The 25,406-nt window shown below is 43.8% G+C and overlaps 1 protein-coding gene across 8 annotated transcripts in view; it reads left to right on the top strand.

The window, feature by feature from the left end:
* The window catches only part of LOC130273638 (poly(rC)-binding protein 3-like), a 744,530-nt gene that overhangs the window by 248,973 nt on the left and 470,151 nt on the right, over window positions 1-25,406 (top strand). For 6 of the 8 annotated variants that reach the window (XM_056520776.1, XM_056520775.1, XM_056520765.1 and 3 more), the window contains one exon: window positions 5,203-5,249. The exons of the other annotated variants lie outside the window; for them this stretch is intronic. The gene's annotated coding sequence lies outside the window, so the exon portion shown is untranslated. The remainder of the gene's footprint in view (window positions 1-5,202; window positions 5,250-25,406) is intronic. 8 annotated transcript variants of the gene reach the window in all.

Genomic DNA, 25,406 nt, shown 5'->3' with positions numbered 1-25,406 from the left:
ATTACAATAAAAGTGCTACACATAGATAGCATTTCTAGCCGAACTGAAACACCAACCATTTCAGAGCATGTCGTAGTGTTCTTCGACCACGCTGAATGCACTTGTTTCATGCTGACCATGGTTTGGACAGTATGAAACAGGTGACAGGTTTCCTTTAAAGAAAATGTATTTCTTTTTTTTATAAGCTATGATGGGTTACAATTTTTATAGGGTGACTGTTTAACTTCTTCCATTATACTGTATATATTTGTACTCTATGGGGGAGATTCTTAAAAACTGCTGTATTTGTACGTTGTGCTAAACGATTACGTATTCAATTTTTTTTCTCATATTTCCAATTGGCTCTTGTCTCCCTTTGAAAATCCTTTTTTATTTCATGCCAAAAAAAATTTTTGTGCCAAGATTCTTGCATCCAAATTGCCGAGTTTTGCGACACTTTTTAAAACACGTTGGAAAATAGGTGTGGCCACTGCATAGTGGTCTGTAAACTGTGGCCCTCCAGATGCTGCAAAACTAAAACTCCCAGCATGCCTATACTGTCCAGCCATGCTGAAAGTTGTAGTTTTGCTGCATCTGGAGGGCCACAGTTTACAGACCACTATGCAGTGGTCTCCAAATTGTGGACCTCCAGATGTTGCAAAACTACAACTTCCAGCAAGCTCAGACAGCCAACAGATGTCTGGGCATGCTGAAAGTTGTAGTTTTGTAACATCGGAAAGGCCACAGTGTGTGCCCGCATCGCTGATCGCCACCTGACCTGATTGCCACCTGCTGCCACTGCTCACTCCCGCCGCTGCTCGCTCGCGCCACTCCTCGCCACTCCTGTACTGGTTTCCCCCGCTCTGCCCAGAGTACCATGGGTGGGCAGAGTGGGGGTACTAACCTTTCAACCCCCCCATCCAACATCTGCTATTGGTCGGTCACTTGCGACCAACCAATGGAAGGGGATTGGAGGAGGTGGCACCCCTGCCACCTCACTCCTAACCTTCGGGGTGATAGGTGCTATCTCAGACTGCACAGATCACCCTTATTTTCTGGGCAATCGGGTCACCAGAGACCCGATCAGCCTGGAGTAACCGTAATTCGATAGTCAGAAATGAATGGTGAATCATAGCAATCATTCTTATTGGGGAGTCTCAGGACACCCCTAGGCATTGCCATGGGATGCCTGCTGAATGATTTCAGCAGGCATCCCGTTCCGATCACCGCCTTTGGAGCAGCGGTGATCGCTAATACGGAGGGCGTACAATCCTTACGCCCTACATCCTTAAGTATCGGGACGCGAGGGCCTCCGTCCCTAACAGGTTAAAAAAAAGGACATTTAATATTATTCCAAAAGGATTTAAATTCACACCATATTTTTGATGTAATCTGGTCTCACAGGCTTTGAAAATATCATGTAATGCAGACAATATACGTGGACACGCCCACTTTTACAAAACTGACATGAACAGTGCAAACCACGACACAGCTCTTTGAAAATGTGGTCAATACTTTTGGCGCCAAATTTATTTTTTTTGCCCAAAATTCTTTGAGAATCTCTCCCTCTATATTTACTGTTACAGTATGGTTTCTACATTGTAGCAACTCCCAGCTGTTACAGTATTTTCAGACATGCATTTTTGTTAACCTCTTCAGACATGCATTTATGGTCATGTGACAGCTCCATGCAGAGTAAGAGAGGAAGAAATAATATCCCAGTTAAAAAGCCATGAACCATTTGGGGAATTTATTTCCCTTGAATTTAGTATTGTAGTTTGCAGGTGTGCTGTTTTATGAATTACATTATTGACTGTATGACTGTTTTCGTATTTCATTTGCAGTCCTGTTATAACATTTTTGAAATATGTGAAAAACTGCAATTATAACAAAGGTATGAGAAATGTAAAATATTAAGATATTATATGTTATGGATATCTTGCTTGGCACTGCTGAAGTACTTGGCTTTCAATCAGAAAAGTTGATTTATGTGTGGATTATAGTAATAAAACACTCAAAGTCTGTTGGACACACATTACATGGTACAATGGCATAATTATAAACAATATAATTGAAGGCAGTTAAGCCTGAATGCAGAAGGCTGTTATTTAGCAATCATCTCTTAAAAGGTTTATTAAGTTTAGATTTATGTTCACAGTAAAAGCACTGCCTGCTATTGGTACAAGTGGTGTTTGCTTACTCGCAAAATTAATATTAAAGTGGCAAATAGCACATTTTATTTTTCCATTGGAGTTGTTTAGACCTGAAAAAAATATGAAAGATTTATCGCAATGTGATAAGATGTACTAAACCTGAACTGTTACAGTGGGTGCTAGCAGAGTGATTGAATGTGTATAAAGGGAGTCGTGGTTAAAATAAAAATGCTTGTAATTTTTCTTGCCACAGCTCTCATTGATGTGCCATCCTGGATGAGCTGCACTACCTGAGCCACTTGTGTGGGTTGTAGACTCCTTCTCATGCTACCACTAGAGTGAAAGCACCGCCAGCATTCAAAAGGGACCAAAACATCAGCCAGGAAGCATAGGAACTGAGAAGTGGTCTGTGGTCATCACCTGCAGAACCACTCCTTTATTGGGGGGTGTCTTGCTAATTGACTATAATTTCCACCTGTTGTCTGTTCCATATGCACAACAGCATGTGAAATTGATTGTCAATCAGTGTTGCTTCCTGAGTGGACAGTGTGATTTGACAGACGTGTGATTGAATTGGAGTTACATTGTGTTGTTTAAGTGTTCCCTTTATTTTTTGAGCAGTGTACTAAGGCCAAACAGCATCATAGACTTGTTGCTGTAACACAGATACAAAAATGTATCCCCAGTCCTACCTGCCAGCTATAATTTACGGATTTAGTGGTTTTCTGAGTGAACACTAGTGTTGCTCGCGAATATTCGCAATTCGAATATTATTCGCGAATATCGCATATTCGCGAATTCGCGAATTTCGCGAATATAGCGCTATATATTCGTAATTACGAATATTCGTTTTTTTTTTTTTTTTTTTCACAGTACACATCACAGTGATCATCCCTCTCCGCTTCCAGCTTGTGTGGTGTAAAGAAGGCTGTAATACTACTGTGTGAGACTGGCGTGCGAAAATTCGCATATGCGAAAATTAGCATATGCTAATTTTCGCATATGCGAATTTCCGCATATGCTTATTTTCGCATGCGAGTATGTTCGCATACGCGAAAATAAAACGAGAATATAACGAATATGCGAATATTCGCGAATATATGACGAATATTCGTCCATATATTCGCGAATATTCGCGAATTCGAATATGGCCTATGCCGCTCAACACTAGTGAACACTAGAGCTGCCAATCATATCTGAGAAATGGGGCCTTAGGGACTCTCATTACAGGGAGGAGAAGTTCCCACCTCTTTGACACTTTAGAAGCTGTTGGCTGAGACATTAAAAAGTAGTTTTCTTAGTAATGCCAGCTAAATGACTGACAGCACAGGTATGGATCTGCTCCTCCCACCCAACGCTGTTTAGGGCTTGTGGTAGTTTTGATAGGTCAAAAGTGGTGACAGATTCCCTTAAAGTTTTTTTTATATAACATGTAGAACCAATTCCTTCTTTTTAAAGACTTTTTTTTATTTTTTACAATGATGTCTATTTTTGAGGTGGGCATATGAGAGAAGAAGGGGATGGAGGCAAGGAAGCTTTGTATACTAGCTCTTACCTCCATTGTGCAGGGAGGGAATAGCAATAAGGAATGTATTCAGCCTGAACATGGATCTAGGTGAGGGATACCTCTATTTAATCAGGTTCGTCTGTACTATAAAAACATTTTTGGGGTTAAGTGTGGGTAAACAAGGTGTCAGATTTGCTTTAAAATTGTTGTCACATCCATTAAGGAACCAATAAAAAGTGTTGTAAAAGATCCACTATTCACAATGCCCCCAGAGTGCTATAACTGTGCTATGGAAATGTCCCCAGTTAAGAGTTTCATCAAAAAGTTACAAATTGGTTCCTGAGAGGCAATTTCCATTGGACAAGGTGCTGAGATGGCACAGTGGGTGTGGGTGCTGTAGGTAGGACAACCCTCCGCTTACTTTCTGACCACTGACCTTCTCTTCATCGTTAGCTATACTGCTTGTGTGGATAGGACCTACCGTATTTTTTCGTCCTATAGGACGCAACGGCGTATAAGACGCACCCAATTTTTAGGGGCAAAATCTAAAAAAAATTAACATTTTGAACCCAATAGTGGTCTTCAACCTGCGGACCTCCAGATGTTGCAAAACTACAACTCCCAGCATGCCCGGACAGCCGTTTGCTGTCCGTGCATGCTGGGAGTTGTAGTTTTGCAACATCTGGAGGTCCGCAGATTGAAGACCACTGCAGGAGGAGGTAATACTCACGTGTCCCCGCCGCTCCGGACCCGTCACCGCTGCCCTGGATGTCGCTCCATTGCTGTCGCCGTGTCCTCGTCGCTCTGGAACGTCTCTGCTGCCGGCCGGGTATCCTCGCTCTCCGTCGCCGCCATCACGTCATTACGCACGCCGACGCATGTACGCGACGACGTGATGACGAGAAAGGAGAGCGCGGGATACAGGGGATCCCTGAACGGAGAAGACACCGAGGAGGCAGGTAAGGTCCCTCCCGGTGTCCTGTAAGCACTAACCCGGCTATTCAGTCGGGCTGTTCGGGACCGCCGCGGTGAAATCGCGGCGGTCCCAAACAGCCCGACTGAACAGCCAGGTTAGTGTCACATTCCCTTCAGACGCGGCGGTCAGCTTTGATCACCGCGTCCGAAGGGTTAATACAGTGCATCACCGCGATCAGTGATGTCCTGTATTAGCCGCGGGTCCCGGCTGTTGAAGACCGCAGGGACCACCGCGATAGGGGTGTATTCGCCGTATAAGACGCACCGACTTTTTCCCCCCAGTTTTGGGGAAGAAAAAGTGCGTCTTATACGACGAAAAATATGGTATTTTCTAACACCACAGGGTCCGGCAATACTACATCTTGTTTTGTTTTATTTGCTATAGTTTTTCTGTATGATCAGTTAGATGCCAGTAACATATATCAATTAAATTGGGAAATACAAATACAGTAACATTTGTTTTCAACAGTATTAAAGGGAACCTGCAGTACATAAGTTACTATCCCCTATCCATATGCATCTGTATGAGAAAGCCAGAGATACACGAGCACTCAGGAACCCTTATATATGTCTATGTTTATTTTACAGGTCGGATTGAATATCACTCTGCAGAATCATCATTAAATTACCACAAGGTAAATACGCGTGTCATTTCTCAAGCTGTTATTCTTGCAAACTTTCTTATTTTTCTGCCCAGCTCCTGCATTTTTTTTTCCCCACAGTAAAAATGTGTACTCTTTCTTCATCAAAATGCAATGTATTTATATGCATGTTAGTTATATTCAATAATTTCCTAAATCCTCTCTTGAGAGAACAGTAAAACAGGAACCTAGACGCTTCCACAGAATGAATCCTTAGATGAGTCAATAATGTTATATTGTAGATAAACCACTGAACTGGAAAGGCCAAACTATTCCACACTTAAAGGGGTATTCCAGGCAAAAACTTTTATATATATATATATATATATATATATATATGTATATATATATATATATATATATACCGGCTCCGGAAAGTTAAACAGATTTGTAAATTACTTCTATTAAAAAATCTTAATCCTTCTAATAGTTATTAGCTTCTGAAGTTGAGTTGTTGTTTTCTGTCTAACTGCTTTCTGATGACTCATGTCCCAGGAGCTGTGCAGCTCCTATGGGGATATTTTCCCATCATGCACAGCTCCTTAACCCCTTAACGACGAAGGACGTATATTTACGTCCTCCATCGGCTCCCGCGATATGCCGCGGGGTCATGCTGCGTCATATCAGGTCGGTCCCGGCGGCCATCAACGGCCGGGACCCGCGGCTAATACAGGACATCACCAATCGCGGTGATGCCCTGTATTAACCCTTCAGACGAAGCGAAAGTGAAAGTATCCCTCAGTCGGGCTGTTAAGGAACGCCGCGGTGAAATCGCGGCGTCCCAAACAGCTTACATGACACCGGGAGGGACCTTACCTGCCTCCTCAGTGTCCGATCGGCGAATGACTGCTCCATGCCTGAGATCCAGGCAGGAGCAGTCAAGCACCGATTACACTGATCACAGGCGTGTTAATACACGCCAGTGATCAGGATGAGAGATCAGTGTGTGCAGTGTTATAGGTCCCTATGGGACCTATAACACTGCAAAAAAAAAGTTAAAAAAGTGTTAATAAAGATCATTTAACCCCTTCCCTAATAAAAGTTTGAATCAACCCCCTTTTCCCATAAAAAAAAATAGAACAGTGTAAATAAAAATAAAAATAAACATAAGTGGTATTGCTGCGTGCGTAAATGTCCGAACTATAAAAATATATCATTAATTAAACCACACGGTGGGTCCATGGCGCACACGAAAAAAAAATTCCAAAGTCCCAAAAAGCATATTTTTTGTCACTGTTCATACCATTAAAAAATGAATAAAAAGTGATCATAAAGTCCGATCAAAATAAAAATGGTACCGATAAAAACTTCAGATCACGGCGCAAAAAAATGAGTCCTCATACTGCCCTATATGTGGAAAAATTAAAACGTTATAGGGGTCAGAAGATGACATTTTTAAACGTATAAATGTTCCTGCATGTAGTTTTGATTTTTTCCAGAACTACAAAAATATGAAAACTATATAAGTAGGGTTCCATTTTAACCGTATGGACCTACAGAATAATAGTAAGGTGTCATTTTTACTGAAATATGCACTGCGTAGAAACGGAAGCCCCCAAAAGTAACAAAATGGCGTTTTTTCTTCTATTTTGTCGCACAATGATTTTTTTCCGTTTCGCCATGGATTTTGGGGTAAAATGACTAATGTCACTGCAATGTAGAATTGGTGATGCAAAAAATAAGCCATAATATGGATTTTTAAGTGGGAAATTGAAAGGGTTATGATTTTTAAAAGGTAAGGAGGAAAAAACGAAAATGCAAATACTGAAAAACCCTGTGATTTATCAAAATCTGTGTAGAGCAAAAGTTGCCCAGTTGCCCATAGCAACCAATCAGATCGCTTCTTTCATTTTGCAGAGGCCTTGATAAAAATGAAAGAAGCGATCTGATTGGTTGCTATGGGCAACTCAGCAACTTTCCCTCTGGACAGATTTTGATAAATCTCCCCCATTATCCCCTATCCAATTCAACCAACTGAATTTACCACAGGTGACTCCAATCAAGGTGTAGAAACATCTCAGTGATGATCAAGAGTAGAGATGAGCGAATCGAATCTGACGAAGGTGAATTAGTTACGAATTTCATGAAAAATTTGATTCGGACCGAATCCAAGTAATGAATTTCTTCATTAGCGACACCCCTGTAATCATCCTGTATAATGTATAGATGCGAGTGTCTTTCTCCTGCGTTCGCATCTCTGCAATAGATAGGACGATCGCAGCGGGTGTCAGCAGTGAAACTTGCTGTGATCTGTCCTCAACTGTAGATACTACTGCTCCCAACATGGTACTACTACTGCTCCTTGTTGGGAGCTGTGTCAGGGTGTTACTTCTGACACCTCATGCGATCTTCCTGTATAATGTATAGATGCGGGTGGCCGGCCGCTCTTTTCTCTGTAGTATGAGTATATGCCTGTTATATATACCTATTATTCATTAGGGATGCACCGATATATCGGCGGCCGATACATATCGGCCGAAAATAGCTATTTCGGGGAAATGCCGAAACAACAAAAAATGTGCTGATAATGACCCACCTCCCCTGCCCACCCACAGCACAAGTTGCAAACACTGCCCGTGGCAGAGACGTAGCGTGGGGGGTAGGGGGGGCCGGCCGCACCGGGCGCAACATCTGGGGGGGCACGCTCTCCGGGATAAGAATACTTCTTTTTATGTGCCCGGGCCGGCTCCCGTGTGTGGCTGCAGGCGGGGGCCAGCCAGCGCATATAAAACCTAATTCTGTATACTAAAAACCAGGGGGCCTCCAGCTGTTGTGAAACTACAACTCCCAGCATGCCCGGACTGGCAAAGTCTGTCCGGGCATGCTGGGAGTTGTAGTTTCACAACAGCTGGAGGCCCCCTGGTTTTTAGTATACAGTATTAGTTTTTATATGCTCTGGTCGGCCCCCACCTGCAGCCACACACGGGAGCCGGCCCGGGCACATAAAAAGAAGTATTCCTATCCCGGACATCCCTGTGTCCCGAAAAATATTTTCGGGACATAAGGATGTCGCCGGTCACTCACCATTCCCCAGCGTCCTCCTGCGATCCTCCTTCGGTCCCTCGCTTCTCCGCCTCTATGGTTGTATGCACGGGTCATCACTAACGTCCTGTGCGTACAACCATAGAGACGCAGGAGGACCGCAGGATCGTCGCAGGAGAACGCCCGCTGGCCGGGGCCTGGTAAGTGACCGGCGGCGCGTCATCTTCTTGAGAGTTCCGGTCACCGCTCCTCCGGTCCCAGCACCTACTGCTATGGTCCATAGGCCATAGCAGTAGATGTGACCCCGGGCCGGAGGAGCGGTGACCGGAACACTGTGGGGGCAGCAGTACAGACATACAGCCTCCAGCCATACACTGTATATGGCTGGAAGCTGTATGTCTGTGGGGTGGGGGGAAGCTGCCTACTATTGTGGGGGAACTGCTGACCTAATGTGGGGGGGAGCTGCCTACAAATGTGGGGGGAGCTGCCTAATATTGTTGGGGGGAGCTGCCTAATATTGTGGTGGGGAGCTGCCTACAAATGTGGGGGGAGCTGCCTAATATTGTTGAGGGGAGCTGCCTAATATTGTGGGGGAACTGCTGACCTAATGTGGGGGGGAGCTGCCTACAAATGTGGGGGGAGCTGCCTAATATTGTTGCGGGGAGATGCCTACTATTGTGGGGGAACTGCCTACTATTGTGGGGAACCTGCCTACTATTGTGGGGGAAATGCTGACCTAATGTGGGGGAGCTGCCTACTATTGTGGGGGAGCTGCCTACTATTGTGGGGGAGCTGCCTACTATTGTGGGGGAGCTGCCAACTATTGTTGGGGAGCTGCCTATTAATGTGGGGGAGCTGCCTACTATTGTGGGGGAGCTGCCTATTAATGTTGGGGAACTCCCGACCTAATGTGGGGGAGCTGGCAATCTAATGTGGGGGAATCTAATCTAATGAGCGGAGTGCTGCATGTTACCAGAAGATGGGGAGAAGTCATTTTCGGTTTCGGTATCGGTTTCGGCCGGACATTTTTTTTATTTCGGTTTCGTTTCGGTTCTGAAATTTGCATTTCGGTGCACCTCTATTATTCGTATTTCCCGCAGAGAGCTGTGAGTGGCTGGAACCATCTGGCCAATCACAGCTCTCTGTGGGAAATATGAATAAGTGATGTGAATTCTATTCACATCACTGGCCGGCCAGACTATAGTGCAGAGATGTGGGCGTAGGAGAAAGCCGCTCCATCTGTGCAATAGAAAGGACAATCGCATTGGGTGTGAGGAGTACAGGTACTACAATAAGTACAGGGACTACAGCTCCCATCATGGAACAGTCTGTTCCGTGCTGGGAGTAGTAGTACTGCCTAAAAAAATTAAAATAAAAAAAATGGAGAAAAAAAGTGAAACACACATACTTTAATATACACAATATTCAAATACATTAGTAATAAATAAATAAAAATTATAAAAAATATATTATTTTTCCATTTAAATGGCCCCTTTCCCACCCACATAAACTGATCCCTGTTTAAAAATTAACTTTTTTTTTATTTTTTTTTGGTGGCTTCATAATTTTTTATACACCCAAGAATGGAGTCTACATTTTAGGCTTCTTTCACACTATGAGTATTCATCCATTATGAAACATCATTTTTCTTTATTGCATAGTTAAAAAACAGATGTATAATAACGGATGAAATAACGGGTGCTGACGGCTTAATAATGTCTGTTAAAATAATGGGCATGTTAATCCGTTAAGACCTGTTAAAACATCCGTCATGTACCGTTATTTTTTGACCGCTTTAACACTTCTGCCTACAGACTCCCGCAGCCGGAACAACTACTACTCCCATCATGGAACAGACATGTTTCCATGGTGGGAGTAGTAGTTCCCCGGTTCCCATACTGTGTTCCATGATGGGCGTTGTAGTACATGGGCTGAGGGATTGATCGCACCGGGTCTCACTTCTGAGACCCGATGCGATCAGAAGTTATTAAACTCTCCTGCGATGTATGGTGTATTTTTACTTTCACTTTTAAATTCCCCACCGGAAGCCCTGAATGGCAGCAACCGAGGAGCCATTCAGGGCTCCCGGCTGGGTTTTTAAACTATAAATTTGGCCCCCAAATGTATGCACTCCATGCATATTTATAATAATTCATTGGCCCCAGTGTGTTTATAATAATTTATTGGCCCTAGTGTGTTTACAATAATTAATTGGCCCCAGTGTGCTTTTCCTCCCCAGTGTCCTTATTTCCCCTCCCGCTGCCTGCTCCACATCTTCTTGGAGCATGACAGCAGCAGTACATGTCGATAAACGGCGGCGGTGAATGAATGAAGCCGACATGTCCCGCATTTAAGCTTCATTCACCGCCGCCGTCGGACATGTTCCCGCTGCTGCCCTGCTCCTAGTGCATGTCTATTCTCTACAGCTCATCTCTGCACGGGAGGGGAAATAAGGACACTTGGGGGAATAAGGATAAGCACACTGGGGCCAATTAATTATTATAAACACACTGGGGCCAATGAATTATTGTAAACACACTGAGGCCAAGGAATTATTACAAATATGCATGGGTTGCATACATTTTGGGGTCAAATTAGTAGTTTATAAAACCCCGCCGGGAGCCATGAATGGCTCCTCGGTGGTGGCCATTCAGGGCTCCCGGCGGTGAATTTAAAGTGAAAGTAAAAATACACCATACATCGCAGGGAAGTGGAGCATGCCGCCCACTCCCCTGTTTAATAACCTCTGATCGCATTGGGTCTCAGAAGTGAGACCTGGTTAAATCAATCCCTCAGCCCACGTACTACAACCCCCATCATGGACCAGAGTCTGTTCCATGATGGGGGTAGTAGTACAAACACTAATGTAGCCTCCCCAGCCACCGGCAGTCTGGAAGCAGAGGTGTTAAAACGGTCATAAAATAACGGTACATGACAGATGTTATAACGGGTCTTAACGGATGAATATATGAATATGCCTGTTATTTTGACGGACATTATTGGGCCGTTAGCACCCTTTATTTCATCCATTATTATACATTCGTTTTTTAATTATACAATACAGAAAACGGGTGTTTAAACTCTTAAGGACGAAGGGTTTTTCTGTTTTTGCATTTTCATTTTTTCCTCATCACCTTCTAAAAATCATAACACTTTAAATGTTGCACCTAAAATTCCATATTATGGCTTATTTTTGTACCACCAGTTCTACTTTGGTTCTACTTTAGTCATTTTACCAAAAAATCCACGGCAAAATGGAAAAAAAATTCATTGTGAAACAAAATTGAAGAAAAAATGCCATTTTGTAACTTTTGTGGGCTTCCGCTTATACACAGTGCATTATTTGGTAAAAACGACACCGTATCTTTATTCTGTAGTTCCAAACGGTTAGAAGGATATTCTATTTATATAGGTGCATGCAGGAAAATGTATACGTTTAAAATTGTCATCTTCTGACCCCTATAACTTTTTATTTTTCCGCATACGGGCCGGTATGAGGGCTCATTTTAGTTTAGATCTGAAGTTTTTATCAGTACCATTTTTTATTGGACTTTTTCATCGCTTTTTATAAAAAATTTTGTGCTCTAAAAAGTGACCAAAATACACTATTTTGGACTTTGGAATTTTCTTGTGTATACGCCATTGACTGTGCGGTTTAATTACCGATATGTTTTTATAGTTCGGACATTTCCGCACGTGGCGATACCACATATGTTTATTTTTATTTTTTTGAAAATGGGAAAAGGGGGGTGATTCTTACTTTTATTAGGGAAGGGGTTGATTCATCATTAGTAACTTTTTTTTTTACTATGTTATAGCCCCCTCTAGTGGCTATAATATGCATTACATTGATTCCTAACACTGATCATCAACATAGAACTACATGCGGATGATCAGTGTTATCGGGGCTTGACTTCTCCTGCCTAGATCTCAGTAATGGAAAAGTCAATCGCCGATCGGATGCCCGGAGGCAGGTAACGGACCCTCCGCTCGTGTCCTAGCTGATCGAGACATTGCGATTTCACCCGATCAGCCCGACTGAGCTGCCGGGATGCAATTTTTTCAACTTTAGATGCGGCGATCAACTTTGATCACCGCGTTTAAAGGGTTAATAGCGCGTGCACAACGATTGGTGCCGTACGCTATTAGCCCAGGGTCCCAATTTATATTACCTGCCGGGACCAAGCCGCTAGTGTGAAAGCAGCTTTAATGTCCGTTTTTGTGTTTTTGCATTTTTCTGCTTTGGTGTCTATTCAGATACTAGTTTTGTGCCTATTTCAGTTTTCTTTGCTATTCCCCCTGGCTGGGGAATAGTTAATGCTCTGAGCCAATTGCATCTCAAGTGTGGCTATTTAAACCCAAGCTCTCCTGTACTCTGTGCTGGTTATTTGGGCATTTATGCATCAGTTTTACCTTTGCTATGGCATGTGAAATACTCTGACTGTGTCTGTTTTATTATCCAACTTTCTGTTCTCTGTCTTTGTATTTATCTGAGTTTTAACCATGTTTATGTCTGATTATTATTGATTTTAGTCTGTAGTAGTACATTTGTCTGTTTTTAGGATATGTATGTCTGTTCTGCTAAGTCTGTGTTCATACTGAGTCTTGCTTGTATCCGTGCTCTGTATGTTATAATTCCTGTTTGTTATACTAGAGTCTATTCAGACTCATTCTGTTCTAGTCTAGTGTTTTGTGTTTTATATTTCATCTTGATTACACAGTGGAGTGTGCCCGTGGCTAGTAGTCTATTTGGCTTTATTATGCTGTCTACTCCTTTTGTGGAGTGGGGTGTCCAGTTTGTTTCTGTTCTGTGTCACAGTGTGAACAGTGTTCTATGTTAGTTTGCTATATCCGGCCCTGATTGTTTGTTTATATTCTGTCTGGTAAATCTGGTTGTTTGATAGTTTTCCCGTTATATTTCATATATTTCCCCGACAGTGTTCAGTATATTTATGTACCTTTTCGCCCATTGCACTTTAGCACAGGGAGGGACTTGCTCAAAGTTTTCGATCCACCATTTAGAGTGGATCGACAAGTAGGCAGTGAGAGTGTTACTAGGGATAGCTTAGGGTTCATTCTACCTGTCCACCACCGGTCATGACAGCAGCCTAAAATGTAGACTCCATTCTTGGGTGTATAAAAAATTATAAAGCCACCAAAAAAAAGAAAATTGTTAATGTAAATTTTTAAACAGGGATCAGTTTATGTGGGTGGGCAGGGACATAAAAATGTAGCCGACAATAATAAAAATGTAGAAAGGGGCCATTTAAATGTAAAAATAATATATTTTTATATAATATTTTTTTTTATTAGTAATGTATTTTAATATTGTGTTTAATAACGTGTGTGTATGTGTGTTTCACTTTTTTCTCTATTTTTTACATTTAGTATGTAGTACTACTACTCCCAGCATGGAACAGACTGTTCCATGATGGGAGCTGTAGTACCTGTACTAATAGAGAGATCACAGCGGGTGTCACTCCTGATACCCAATGTGATTGTCCTTTCTATTGCAGAGATGGAGCGGCTTTATCCTGTGCTCGCACCTCTGCACTACACTCCGTCCGGCCAGTGATGTGAAGAGAATTCACATCACTTGTTCATATTTCCCGCAGAGAGCTGTGATTGGCCAGATGGTTCCAGCCACTCACAGCTCTCTGTGGGAAATATGGATAATAGGTATACATACGGAATATACTGATACTACAGTTGAACCAGAGAAGTGCGGCCGGCCACCCGCATCTATACATTATACAGGACGATCGCATCTGGTGTAAGAAGAAACATCTTATGCGATCTGTCTATTAGTGCAGGTACTACAGCTCCCAGCATGGAGCATAGTGTTCTCCATGTGTGGAGCAGTAGTACCTGCAGTTAAGGACAGATCACAGCAGGTGTCACTCCTGACACCTGATGTAATCGTCCCATCTAGATGCGAGAATTCAGCCTGCTAAATGCGGGCGGCTTTCTTGCATCTAGATAGGACGATCGCACACTCCTCACACTTGTGCGATCTGTCTATTAACACAGGTACTACTACTCCCATCATGGAACAGTCTGTTATATGCTGGGGGTAGTAGTACTACCTAAAAATGTAAAAACATTGAGAAACAAAGGTGAAACACACACACACACACACACACACTTTATTAAACACATCATTAAAATAGATTACTAATAAAAATTTGCCAAGAATTTATTCAGATTGAATCGGTTTTTGTTTTTATTTTAATTCGGCGAATAGGACGAATCGAATTTTTCAAAAATTCGCTCATCTCTAATCAAGAAAAATAGAAGGAGTCAGAGACAAATTTCAGGTGTCATAGTAAAGGGTCTGAATAATTATGCCCATGCATGTCACGATGCCGGCTGGCAGGAGGTGGATCCTCTGTGCCAGAGAGGGATGGCGAGGACCGCGCTAGTGGACCGGTTCTAAGCCACTACAGGTTTTCACCAGAGCCCGCCGCAAAGCGGGATGGTCTTGCTGCGGCGGTAGTGACCAGGTCGTATCCACTAGCAACGGCTCACCTCTCTGACTGCTGAAGATAGGCGAGGTACAAGGGAGTAGGCAGAAGCAAGGTCGGACGTAGCAGAAGGTCGAGGCAGGCAGCAAGGATCGTAGTCAGGGGCAACGGCAGGAGGTCAGGAACACGGGCTAGGAACAGACAAGGGAACGCTTTCACTAGGCACTAAGGCAACAAGATCCGGCCAGGGAGTGCAGGGGAAGTGAGGTGATATAGGGAAGTGCACAGGTGAACACACTGATTGGAACCACTGCGCCAATCAGCGGCGCAGTGGCCCTTTAAATCGCAGAGACCCGGCGCGCGCGCGCCCTAGGGAGCGGGGCCGCGCGCGCCGGGACAGAACAGACGGAGAGCGAGTCAGGTAGGGGAGCCGGGGTGCGCATCGCGAGCGGGCGCTACCCGCATCGCGAATCGCATCCCGGCTGGCAGCGGAATCGCAGCGCCCCGGGTCAGAGGACGTGACCGGAGCGCTGCCGCGGGGAGAGTGAAGCGAGCGCTCCGGGGAGGAGCGGGGACCCGGAGCGCTCGGCGTAACAATGCAAAATATTAGCTGTTCATTTTTAATACATTTGCAAACAATTCTAAAATTCTATTTTCATTATGGAATACCAAGTACAGAATCATGGAGAAAAAATATTTTTTTTCTTCTTTTTAGCACAAATATAACAAAATGAAATGAAAAAAGCAAAAAAAAAAAGTCTGAAAACTTTCCAAATGCATTGTACACAGTTGCTGAAAAGTCACAGTTACAAATTACAGTAATTGAGGCAGCGCCACAACAATGTTAAATCCTGTGTTAACCTGTAGCATGTGTCACTGATTCTTTTCCACGGTGGTAGAAAATAATTTCTTGAAAGAATTGAATCCAGCGCTGGCATAAGAAACTAGAAAGGGTCTTGCTGGCAGTGTCAACCAGTGTGGAAATAATTAGGATATGTGTTTTGGCAGTGTGAAGACCTGCAGTGCTCCAGCCTCCTCCACAGAGGTCTGCTCTGTCACTCAATAAACCAATCTGTGGGTGACTTTAATGTTATTTGACAGTGTCTGTCTGGCAAATAGAGCTGAAGTAGAGACTGGTGCTGGTAATAAAATATTTTCTGAATACTGTTTGGAAACCAGATTATAAAAAAGACTTAGCTATGCTTTCAGCTGTTTAGAAATTCATTTACATTATATTATTTTGACAGCATGCCTCATTTATATGCAGCTCTTTATCAAAGTCAAATCTTTTGTCTGAAAGGAATTGTAAAATACAGCCTTCTATGTGTTACTGTCATTTTTATTTGCTTCTATATAGCACTATGATGTTACTATCTTTAGCCTTCAGTAAAGTGCAATTTAGCATCTCTAAAACCATTGTACAGTTAGGTTATTCAGTGACTTTAATGTCATTAAGTTTGTTTTTAGGTTTTTTTACTCACTACGTTCTACTGTTTGCAAGAACTTCTGCAAAAAACAAAAAAAAGCAGCAAATGAGGGGTAACAACACTCATCAGTTAGGGTCTATACATACGGCAGAATTTCTGCTTGTGGAATTCCGCCTCGAATTAAAGCCCATAGACTTCTATGGGATCCCGCAATCCTATTCAGAATTTCCGCTTGTGGACAATATATCACAAGGTTACATATAGTGCAAGAGGTGCTATGATAGCATATTACCAAAAATAAGGTGCTGAATAAGGTGTATATATAATATGGCCAGTGCCATCTAGAATGCAAAATACTTAGGTAGCCAGTAAAACAACGAAATGCCTAAAGTGTATACACTACAGGCCTGTCAAAATATTTCCAGACATTCAGAAGTGATACACACACACACACACACACATACATTTTTTTCATATATATGTGTGATTTGCATATTTACTATAAAGTAAAAAAAATTTTTTTTAGTATATTCTAGGTGATAAATCCATAGTGTTTCCAGGTGTAGCTTATTACTTACATGATGAAACAAAACGTAGATGTTCTGTACTGACCTAGGGAATCATTTACCCTGATGAGCTTAAGGAATACTTATCTGACATTGAATTTACCCCCTCAAACAAGTGCAATTTACAATATTTTTTTAAGCACAGTTTACACTTCATTCAATCTTCCTTTTCAATTTGTTACTCTTTATATTATGGACATGTCTTTTCTTGGTGCTTCCTGCAACCTTAACTTTTTATCTGAAATTACACATTATTTGTATTGTGATGGTATATTTACCAGTCTTATATTGTTTCCCAATTTTTAAATAGCACCATGGAAAGTAAAGTCACTCCATGTCAGGTAGAGGGACAGAGCAAAGCCTAATCTTCACCCAAAGCACTGTCCCTACCTACTTTGATAATCTGCCTTAAACCACAGCCACCAACTGGGTGACGATCTCTTTCTTAGCTGAGTGCACAGGGCCTAACTAATAAGTAAGGAGGGGACGTCTAACAGACTAGGTTAAAGGGGTTGTGCACGCAGCGTCCGGAAGTTCATTACTCCAAACGCTGTGTGCGGGCTTCCGTGTTTGCGGCCTCCTCGTTACGTCACGCCAGCACCCTCAAGGAAAGTCTATGGGACTTTGGTAGAGGGGGCGGGATTGATGTCACGAGGGGGCCGGGCGTGACATCATGCCCGGCGGCCACGAACACAGAAGCCCGCACACAGCGTTCGGAGTAATGAACTTCCGGACGCTGCATGCGGAGCTCCGAAATGCAGGGCAGCGCACAACCCCTTTAAAACCAGATGGATACTACAATGATAAGGAGGTCGGGATAGGAGGATGGTATAGGAGGACGGGATAGGACAACTGGATAGGAGGTCGGGATATGAGGACGGGATAGGAGGTCGTGATAGGAGGACGGGATAGGAGGTCAAGATAGGAGGACGGGATAGGAGGTCGTGATAGGAGGTCGTGATAGGAGGACGGGATAGGAGGTCGATAGGAGGTCGGATAGGCGGACGGGATAGGAGGACGGGATAGATGGACTGGATAGGAGGACGGGATAGGAGGACGGGAAAGGAGGACGGGAAAGGAGGTCGAGATATGAGGACGGGAAAGGAGGATGGGATAGGAGGATGGGATAGGAGGACGGGATAGGAGGACGGGATAGATGGACAGGATAGATGGACGGGATAGGAGGACGGGATAGGAGGACGGGAAAGGAGGACGGGAAAGGAGGTCGAGATAGGAGGACGGGAAAGGAGGACCGGAAAGGAGGGCGAGATATGAGGACAGGAAAGGAGGACGAGATAGGAGGACTGGATAGGAGGTCGGGATAGGAGGTTGGGATAAGATGACGGGATAGGAGGTCGGGATATGACAACAATATATGAGGACGGGATATGAAGTCAAAAGCTTCCTTCTTTGTTTATTTTCCTCCCCAACAAGGATTAGGAAGGAAAATCGGGCAACGCCGGGTACTCAGCTAGTAATCTATATATATAAAACTCAACATGTGTGTGTGTGTATGTATGAATGTGTGTATGTTCCAGCATCACGTCCAATCGACTAAAGATATCAACATGAAACTTGGCACACATGTTACTTATATGTCAACAACAAACATAGGATAGGTGATTTAATCCTTACTCACCCCATTTGCCAGGGGCGGGGTTTATGTTTAAAGTCCCATACAAGTCAATGGGAAATATATGTTACTGCATAACTTCCAAACGGCTTGAGATATTTCGATAATACTTGGTCACATGTTATTATATGTCCACTTAAAATATAGGATCGTTCATTTAACCCTTAACTACCCCCATTTGTGAGGGTCGTGGTTTTTGTTTAAAGTCCCATGCAAATCAATGGGAAATGTATGTTCCCACATAACTTCCATACGGCTGGAGATATTTCAATAACTGGTTCACATATTACGGGTCGGGATAGGAGGTCGACATAGGAGGTAGGGATAGGAGGTTGGGACAGGAGGACGGGATAGGAGAACGGGATAGAAGGACGGGATAGGAGGACGGGATAGGAGGTCAGGATAGGAGGTCGGGATAGGAGGTCGGGATAGGAGGTCGGGATAGGAGGACGGGATAGGAGGACGAGATAGGAGGACGGGATAGGAGGACGGGATAGGAGGACAGAATAGGAGGTCGGGATAGGAGGATGGGATAGGAGGACGCGATAGGAGGACCGGGATAGGAGGACGGGATAGGAGGACAGTATAGGAGGACAGGAAAGGAGGACGGGATAGGAGGTAGGGATAGGAGGACCGGGATAGGAGGACCGGGATAGAAGGAACGGGATAGGAGGACGGTATAGGAGGACGGGATAGGAGGACGGGATAGGAGGTCGAGATAGGAGTTCGGGATAGGAGGTCGGGATGGGAGGACAGGATAGGAGGTCGAGATAGCAGGACGGGATAGGAGGTTGAGATATGAGGACGGGATAGGAGGTCGTGAAAGGAGGACGGTATAGGAGGTCGAGATAGGAGGACGGGATAGGAGGTCGTGATAGGAGGACGGGATATGAGGACGGGATAGGAGGTCGATAGGAGGACGGGATAGGAGGACGGGATAGATGGACTGGATAGGAGAATGCAATAGGAGGACAGAAAAGGAGGACGGGAAAGGAGGATGGGAAAGGAGGACGGAAAAGGAGGAAGGGAAAGGAGGTCGCGATATGAGAATGGGAAAAGAGGACGGGAAAGGAGGACGGGAAAGGAGGACAGCATAGGAGGACGGGAAAGGAGGATGGGATAGGATGATGGGATAGGAGGACGGGATACATGGACGGGATAGGAGGACGGGATAGGAGGACGGGAAAGGAGGACAGGAAAGGAGGTTGAGATAGGAGGACGGGAAAGGAGGATGGGAAAGGAGGTCGAGATATGAGGACGGAAAAGGAGGACGGGATAGGAGGTCGGGATAGGAGGTTGGGATAAGATGACGGGATAGGAGGTCAAAAGCTTCCTCCTTTGTTTATTTTCCTCCCCAACAAGGATTAGGAAGGGAAAACCGGGCAACGCCGGGTACTCAGCTTGTGATCTATATATATATAAAACTCAACGTGTGTATGTGTGTGTATGTAAGTGTGTATGTTCCAGCATCACGTCCAATTGGCTAAATATATTAACATGAAACTTGGCACACATATTACTTATATGTCAACAACAAACATAGGATAGGTGATTTAACCCTTACCCTTACTTATGTTTAAAGTCCCATACAAGTCAATGGGAAATATATGTTACTGCATAACTTCCAAACGGCTTGAGATTTTTTGATAATACTTGGTCACATGTTACTTATATGTCCACTTAAAATATAGGATAGTTAATTTAACCCTTAACTACCCCCATTTGTGAGGGTTGGGGTTTTTGTTTAAAGTCCCATGCAAATCAATGTGAAATGTATGTTCCCACATAACTTCCGTACGGCTGGAGATATTTCAATAACTGATACATATATTACGTGTCGGTAGGACACGACATAGGTAGGAGGACGACATAGGAGGTCGGGATAGGAGGTCGGGATAGGAGGATGGGATAGGAGGACAGGATAGGAGGTCGGGATAGGAGGACGGGATAGGAGGACGGGATAGGAGGACCGGGATAGGAGGACGGGATAGGAGGACCGGGATAGGAGGACCGGGATAGGAGGACCGGGATAGGAGGATGCGATAGGAGGACGCGATAGGAGGACACGATAGGAGGACGGGATAGGAGGTCGGGATAGGAGGTCGGGATAGGAGGTCGAGATAGGAGGTCGAGATAGGAGGACTGTATAGGAGGATGGGATAGGAGGACGGGATAGGAGGTTGGGATAGGAGGTCGGGAAAGAACGGTTGGGATAGGAGGACGGAAAAGGAGGTTGAGATAGGAGGACGGGATAGGAGGTCGAGATATGAGGACGGGATAGATAGGAGTTCGTGCTAGGAGGACAGGATAGGAGGACGGGATAGGAGGCCGGGATAGGAGGTCGGGATAGGAGGACGGGATATATGGACTGGATAGGAGGACGGCATAGGAGGACGGGAAAGGAGGTTGAGATATGAGGACGGGAAAGGAGGACGGGAAAGGAGGTTGAGATATGAGGACGGGAAAGGAGGACGGGATAGGATGTCGGGAGAGGACGGTTGAGATTGGAGGACAGAATAGGTCAAGATAGGAGGACGAGATAGGAGGACGGGATAGGAGGTCGTGATAGGAGGACGGGATAGGAGGTCGGGATAGGAGGGTGGGATAGGAGGACGGGATAGATGGACTGGATAGATGGACTGGATAGGAGGACGGGATAGGAGGACAGGAAAGGAGGTTGAGATATGAGGACGGGAAAGGAGGATTGGAAAGGAGGACGGGAAAGGAGGAAAGGATAGGAGGACAGGATAGGAGGACGGGATAGATGGACGGGATAGGAGGACGGGATAGGAGGACGGGAAAGGAGGACGGGAAAGGATGACGGGAAAGGATGACGGGAAAGGAGGACGGGAAAGGAGGTCGAGATATGAGGACGGGAAAGGAGGACGGGATAGGAGGACGGGATAGGAGGACAGGATAGGAGGTCGGGATAGGAGGTTGGGATAAGATAACGGGATAGGAGGTCGGGATATGACAACAATATATGAGGACGGGATATGAAGTCAAAAGCTTCCTCCTTTGTTTATTTTCCTCCCCAAAAAGGATTAGGAAGGAAAAACCGGGCAACACCGGGTACTCAGTTAGTATATACATAAAATTCAAGAAGGAAGAGGCGACTAGGGGTTATCCCACTAAGAGCATCCCATCAGTATGGCGGAACTCTGACTTTGGGGACTTATAACACCAGGTACAGTACGTGTACAGTACCGGGACACCGCAAAAGCAAAATGTAGGGAAAGTGGAAAATGTAGGGAAACATTAGTAAATACAGTGGGGAAAAAATTGTAGGAAATTAAAACCCACAAAGAAACCTACACTCCACCCTTAGTAAATCTGGGCCATTATCTGTATTCTATAGGTCAATGTGATAACAAGATAAAAACCATACCCAGTTTATACAGGTGATATAATACTTAACACTTAAAAATAAAATAGTTTTTTTAAATAAATAGCTTAAAAGTTAGTTTTCCTAAATGGGGTATGAGGGCTAACTTTTTTTTACCCTAATCTGTAGTTTTTATCAGTACCATTTTTGTTTTGATAGGGTTTTCTGATTACTTTTTATTCATTTTTTACTGGTGTATGAAGAGACCAAAAATCAACAAGACTTTTTTAAAGCATATAAGGTCTGTGTTTTTTACATCAATTATGTTTATGTTTATTTCTTAGTTCCCATAGGGGACCGTTACCTGCAATCTTTCAATTGCAAACATTGCACCAGAATAGCATTGATCAATGTTATGGGCACTTCACATATGCAGGCCACTGAGACGGTCTTGAAGTACCAATCAGATGACATGGAAGTAGGTAGTGAACTCTATCCCTCATCTCAACTGATCAGGACCCCACGATTTTGCCATGGTGGTCCCAGTCAAATTCAAGCAGTAATTTGTCTCTGATAAACAACTGACACCTGATCAAACCCAACTGAACCCAGGGACCTGGTGGTGTTTATTGTGCTCCAACCTGTTCATGGTCTGTTTGCTGCAAAAAACAAACAAAAAAAAACAGAACGGACATCGAACGGGAAGGAACACAATGCTGATGTGAACTTGCCCTCGGCTCCTTTACTATTCTGTTTATATACAGTATGCTTCATCCTCACATATACTGGCATATAAGGTCTGTGTTTTTTTACATCAATTGCAGAAGGAAATGCATTGGCTGTAATCAACAAGCTATTGCTCATCCTATCAAGGCAAGTCAAAAATTGGAAGCAATTAATTAGGTTTCAGTTAATTAAACTGCAAGAAATTACAACCTTATGATTAGTATAGTGTTTCTCTGCCCAACAAACTTGCTGTTTCTATACACTTTGACTTTCAAATAACCTGTTACAGACTGAACACTTTCAATAATTGTTTTCAATCTTGGCATTGTCTTTAATTTCATTATAAGTGACCCTAGGGTAGGAGGACAATTAAAATAGTTACCCATTCAATTTGCAGAATATTGGGCAGGACTTTTGATGGTGTTAAGCTTATTATCCAGTCTTTAAAATCTGAAAAACATACATAAAATTAGAAGAGCAGGAAATAAAAAAAGAAATATCTGATTAAAAACAATGTGAAACATCAACATTAGAATCTGTTTTAATTAATGTTTAAAGCTAGATAAGTGAATAGAACATGCTTGTTTATAATGCCATTATGTTACTGATGCCTAAAAGCATCTTATGTGAATCCAATAATTTTAAACATCTCAAAGTATATTTAAAGCCCAAGTGGATTTATCAAATTATTATTTGATTTCCTTTAATGTGTCCAAATTATAATGTTCAAGATTCCAGTTTATAAAAAAGTTTATAAAAAAATCTTATATAATGTAACAACTGCATCCAGCCAGAGAAGTCTCTAGTCTCTAGCTGAAGTCTCTATTTGTGTGTTCAACTATAGTGTAATGTGAGGTGTACAATTTTAGTTTTAACCTCTTAAGGATGATGGGCGTACATGTACGCCCTTGCGTTCTGGTACTTAAGGACCAAGGGTGCACCTGTACGCCCTTGGCATTTTTGTTCACCTCCGCTCATCAGGTGGTGATCAGAGGCATACTCCATGATGCTCTCCAAAACCTAAAGTGCCAGTGAGGATGTGGAATATCCTACTTTCCTCCTTTCTTCTTCCTCCTCCTCATCATCCTGAGCCCCCTAGATGGCAGTGCAACCACCGTGCGAGGCCACAAACTGACCCAGTGCCCCATACTAGTTTGAGCGATCCTGGCACCCATCCTAGTTGTCTGGCCCACCAGTCAAGTTTACCTGTACCCACTACCGGTGAACTTGTCTGGACTGCCCCAGAGGACTATGAGCCCATGATTCCTTGGTTTGTTGGCAACCCAGGAATCCAAATTGACATTTTGGGCTTCACTGAAATTTACTTTTTCAGTAATTAATTTTTTTTGTGAAGACTTTGTCAATCTGAAGATAGGGATGACAAACATGTAAGCCCAAAAGTTTGTCTCCCAGCTCCTGGATTCCCTTTTGGCTACGTCAAATGAATGGACCCCTGTCAGTACAGCCGAGATGCGGACACATTGGGGCCTCGTGCTGCACAGGGTTCTAGTAAAAAAAAAATAGTGTCAGGCAATACTGGAGTGGGGATGTCCTCTGCCAGACCCCACTCTACAGTATGGCCATGACAAGGGGACGTTTTGAGGCCATCCGGAAATGCTTGCATTACGCTCATAATGCAGCATTTCCCTGATGTACAAAATCAGGCCAGTCGTCGATCTTTCGGGAGCAAATCTTTTGAGGCCTTTGTACCCCAAAGGGAGGTCTCTATTGATAAGTCTAAGACTAAGCGGGCGATGTATGGCTTGAAACTCTAAACTTTGTGAGAGTACCTCGGGGTACAGTAACAAGTTTAGAGTATACAAGGGGAAGGATTCCCGTCTTGAACCCCCAGAATGTTTGGGAAACTTGTGTGGGAACTTTTGTACCCACTGCTGGATAAGGGTTCCCACCTGTACGTGGATAACTGGATAACTTTTATACCAGTATCCCTATTTTCAAATCCCTCGCCTCCAGAGCCACGGCCACTTGTGTGCCTGTGCGTAAAAATCAAAGAGGCCTCCCGACCTATCTCCTCCAGACATCTATCCCCAGGGGGGAGAGCAGGGCCCTTACCAGTGAAAACCTGACTATTGTACCTCAAACCTGATTGTATTGTGGACTATAATCAGCATATGGGAGGAGTTGATCTATCTGATCAAGTCCTCAAGCCATATAACGCCATGTGCAAAACCCGGGCATGGTACACAAAAGTTGCGGTCTACATGGTCCAGGTTGCCATGCACAACTCTTTTGTACTGTCCCAGTACGCTGGCAACACAGGGACATTCGTTCAGTTTCAGGAGGAAGTCTTCAAGAACCTGATCTTTGGCGACCGGGAAAGAGCAGGCCGGAGTACTTCTGGAACTGTAGGCGCCAAGATCTTCTTGGTCATTCAGGCCTCTGCATAATATTGCTTCAGGGAGTACCACACGTCCATAGAGTATTACATTTATGATCTTCTTACCCCATTTAAATTTCTCTTTATTTGACCCCAATGTACCTGTCCACAGTACATTGTCTTCCAAATTTTAAACCCTAAAACCCCCTTCACATAATTCCCCTGCTAACACCTCTTGCATTGGGGATTTTCAACTTGTCTCAAAAGCGCACAACAATGCTTTATCCCCCCCCCCCCCCCCTTATTTGCAGGCAACAGTTTAGGGTCAATCACACAGAAAACACTCCCAGAAAGCTGAAGCAGAGCATAGTTTTTGGGGCTGGCATAATGTTTACTTTTGGCTATGCTCTGGGTCATCATTCTGGGTACATAATTGGCATATCAGCAGGAAGATTGCAATTTTCATTTTTCACAAACTGCACTTCATCCATTCCTAGAAAATAAATTTAGGGAACACCTCTCCATTCCAGATGTCCATTTCACCCCTACACACCTTCCTCCTTAATTTTTACAGCCCACTGTTCCAAACCCCATATATATATATATATATATATATATATATATGTGGTAGGCTAATTGTTAGCCGAATTTGTGGGAGGGGCAGCTCCTACCACATATATACAGCATCAG

This window comes from Hyla sarda, chromosome 5 (assembly GCF_029499605.1).
Source record: "Hyla sarda isolate aHylSar1 chromosome 5, aHylSar1.hap1, whole genome shotgun sequence".
NCBI lineage: Eukaryota > Metazoa > Chordata > Amphibia > Anura > Hylidae > Hyla > Hyla sarda.
Note: the sequence above shows the minus strand (reverse complement) of the source record. Positions and strands in the feature narration are given on the sequence as shown.